Genomic DNA, 4,086 nt, shown 5'->3' with positions numbered 1-4,086 from the left:
GCTGGACGTCATTACTGAAAGTCAACGTCGAACCAAGTCGGTCCCATTTGTAGACATAAACTGATTTCCCCAATAGTGGACCTTTGGGAACCATCGAAAGCTTTGACATTGATGGCTCCATCCCTGATCTCATGCAGGCTCTTCCCCAATGTTCTGAGAGTCACCAATGGACAAATATTGAGGCTGGACCCTCCGTCAATCAGAATTCTAGTGATGAAATGATCCTCGCACTGCACAGTGATGTGCAATGCTTTGTTGTGGCTCAGCCCTTCCGGTGGCAGCTCATCTTTGTGGAAAGTGATTTCGTGACTCTCCAATACTTGCCCTACCATGTTTGCCATTTCTCCTCCAGTTATGTTGCTGGGTACATATGCCTCACTCAGTATCTTCAACAAGGCGTTCTTATGTGCATCCGAGCTTTGTAGCAGAGCTAAGATAGAGATCTGAGCTGGCGTCTTGTTCAGTTGATCGATGACTGAGTATTCCTTGGCTTGTACCTTTCTCCAGAGATAACCGGGTCCAGTTTCAATGTCAGCTTGTCGGCCAGAGGTCTGCTTACTCGACTCAGCTAGGTGTTCTGGGGTATAAACCCTGCCGGTTCTTGTCATACCCTGCGCTGCAACTGTTTCTCCGAACTTGGCTTTTCCTTTCCTTCTTGCCTCGGCTGTGTAGTCCCGCAGTATAGCTTTTGTGTGGAATGGTGTTATGGCTGTCATAGCTACTGGAATAGGCACCCTTGCCTTGGAAGGTAATACAGCAATTTCAAAGGGCTCAGGCGCCTTTGGGGACCAAAACTCGACCTCGATTGGTCCTGGCGTCTTTGTAGAAGGAGGTGCCTCGAACTCAAGTGGTATGGACATGTTCACTTTAGCGTCTTCAGAAGGCTGAATCTGGACTACAATCAGATTAAGTGTGACCGTTGGTTTCTTTGGCTCGTCATCTTCAGCGATTGATCCGATCGATCCTTTGGGGTCCCAATCATCTTCTATCTCTATCATATGAACGCCTCCACATTTGTGGTCGGGCAAAGGGTTGTTGCGGACATTCGGAGTAGGATCCTTTGCCACAATGATCTTGTTGTCAATCAAAGCCTGAATCTTGTCCTTCAGGGAGCGGCACTCATCAATGGTATGCCCCTTCATGCCGGAATGGTATGCAAAGGTTTTGTTCGGGTTGACCCATTGGGAAGGATTTTCGGAGTTATGGCAGGGATAGGGGTGACGTAACCAGCAGCTTTAAGCCTTTCATACAGCTGGTCGATTGGTTCGACAATGGTGGTGTATTGTTTGGGAGGTTTGCGGTCGAAGTTTGGTCGAGGTCTAGGGAAGTTTTGGCGAGTGGGAGGGGATTAGTAGTGAGAGGGTTGAGTATTATAGGCTTGGTAGACATGTGCGGGTTGGTAATATTTGGGTGAAGTGGGTTGGTATGTGGGAGGTGGAGGTGATTGATAAACAGGTGGTGGAGCTTGGTAGGAGGGCTAGGGTGCTTGGTATTTTGGGGTAGGCTGATGTGTGAGTGGAGGTAATGGGTAGGTTTGATATTTGATTGGGGATTTTGTTCTCTATGCAACCATTACGGCACTTACGTCCCTCTTCTTGGATGTACCGCCGGACTGCAGAGCCTTATTGGTGGCCTGTAATGCTTCAAAGTTAGTGCCCATACCACTTTTAATACCTTCCTCGATCCTCCCCCCCAGCTTGATGATGTCGGAGAATTTTTGGCCTTCAATTAGCATCAACCTTTTGTAGTACTGTGTGTCTTGAGCCCGGACGAAAAATTTGTTCATTTGTTCTTCTTCTAAAGCCGGCCTGACCTTAGCAGCTTCTGATCTACAACGAGTGGCATACTCGTGGAATGTCTCCGTGGGTTTCTTCTTTAAATTCTGGATGTAGAATACATCTGGCGCATTCTCTGTGTTCAATCTGAACCTGTCCATGAAATCTGACACCATATTTACCCAATTCAACCACTTCTTCGGGTCTTGGCTAATGTACCAAGATAGGGCATCCCCTTTCAGACTCCTCATAAAGTGCTTCATGCGAAATTTTTCATCCTTTCCTACTCCGACCAGTTTGTCGCAGTATGTCCTTAAATTAACTCTGGGATCCCCGGTGCCATCGAACATCTCGAACTTTGGAGGTTTGTACCCCTCGGGCAGTTCGACATCTGGTTGAATGCAGAGGTCTTTGTAATTCAGTCCCTCGATCCCCTTGCTTCCTTCGACACCCTGCACTCTGTTAGTCAGCTTCTTGAGTTCCGCAGCCAGATTCTTGATAAGAGAGTCTTTGTCATCAGACTCAGGTGTGCTCGAGGCGGGCTGAATGGGGTGTGGTATGGTTTCCACATAGATAGAGGTGTTGTGGTGATGATCATTTGTGGAATTTAGGGGTTTAGGGATGAGCAGTGGGCTATTGCTTGAAGCGTGGCATGTGTTGCAGTGGTGGTGATGAGCGGACTGGTTTTGTGGTTTCGGGATGCTTTGTGGTGGTGTGGGATTTTGAGTGTTGGGGAAGTTGACATCCGGGGTAGTGAGGGAAAATGACAAGCTTGCCAGATTCCGAACTTGGTCCAGTTCTTCCTGAAATTTCGATAACTTCTGTTCGAGTTGGGAGGCACTTTCCTTGGAAACCTATACCCTGGGGAACCTCTACCCTTTCAACTGAGTTCTCCTTTCTGTTGCTCAAATCTTCCATTTTCCCCTTGTTCTTGTTTCTGATAGGACTCGGAGGATGAGGAGGTGGAGGGCCCTTGGATCTTGTGGAATAAGAAGATGATGCCAGAGTGTACGAACTAACCTTCGGGGAAGGGGAATAAAACAAAAAGTAAAAACAAAAAAGGTAAAAAGTTATTGTTGATCTTGAGGAGAAAACATTGCAGTATTTAAACACATAGTGCAAGAATATAAATCGTATCCTAATTTGGGAGCCTCGTTGTGCCCGAGGTAGGCCTAGCGACAAATAAATTTGGAGAACCTAGAATGCTAAATGCCTCATTTTATTGATAAAAATAAGACGAATCCCAAAACGACACTAAATAACAGGAAATGAAGATGTCACTAGTGGCCATAGGCCTCATTACATTCATAAACGGAAAGGTAATTTCCTATCTATTTTGTCCCAGAAGGACCTTCCCCAAGTTGAATGCTCTCGTTGATCAAATCCTCTAGTTCATGCAGATTCTCTAGTAAAAATGCTTTTGCCAGGCGTTCCCCTTCGTTTCCCTCAGCGTTCTGGCAGTCGGTGACTTTTTTTCTCACTTTTCCTTCCAATTCCAGCAGACTGTATTCCAGATACTCCAGCTTTTTGCTAGCCTTGGTGACCCTCTCTTTCCATTCATTGATTTGGTCACTTGATGGGAGATTCCTCCACTAGGTCAGCAAGAGCGAGGGCGTGCTAACCATACCGAAGTTGGGGAACTCATGCCTCATTTTCTGCAAAACAAAAAGGTTAGACCCCTTTTCCCCACCGGACTCGACTATTTAACATCAATAATTAGCATAAGAAGCATTTAGTTCTCCAAATGAATGCACAGAACGTGGTAAGGTCCGTTTGGGTCTCAAGGAAACCCAGTGGACTTTGGACAAGGCTATCTTAAAGAGTCATTATGTGAACAACATAACTTACTCGGCTAGGTTTGACCATCATGCATGCACAATTAAATAGAGTAGGGTTTCTATGGGGTTTTAGACTGGTACCTTTGAGCGGACAACTCAAGAGGGAAAGGCGCGGAACCGTCGACTACACCGTTGATCAACTAGTTTTACCGCAAATATGCCTCTCCCAAATTTAGGGGGTGATAATATCGGAAGAGCGCAACCACTCATTATAAGCGTTGCTATGGTCTTTTGTTTGGCACGAATGGAATATGATGTTGAATATGCAATTACAAGAATGAAACAATTTGTCACGTATTTGCACGTTCATAAAGTAATGATTACAATAATTGCTCATAATTACAACAGTATTGAAGGAAAGAAGTAAAAGAAAGCATTAAAGAAAAGAAACAAATAACCAAGTCAGTTTCGTAATAGAAAAGATATAAAGACATTAAATAAAGGCAATAAAGAAGCAGTAAAGTCACAAGCAA

The sequence above is a fragment of the Nicotiana attenuata genome, chromosome 1, assembly GCF_001879085.1.
Source record: "Nicotiana attenuata strain UT chromosome 1, NIATTr2, whole genome shotgun sequence".
NCBI lineage: Eukaryota > Viridiplantae > Streptophyta > Magnoliopsida > Solanales > Solanaceae > Nicotiana > Nicotiana attenuata.
The sequence above is the reverse complement of the archived record's forward strand: the minus strand, read 5'-3'. Positions refer to the sequence as shown.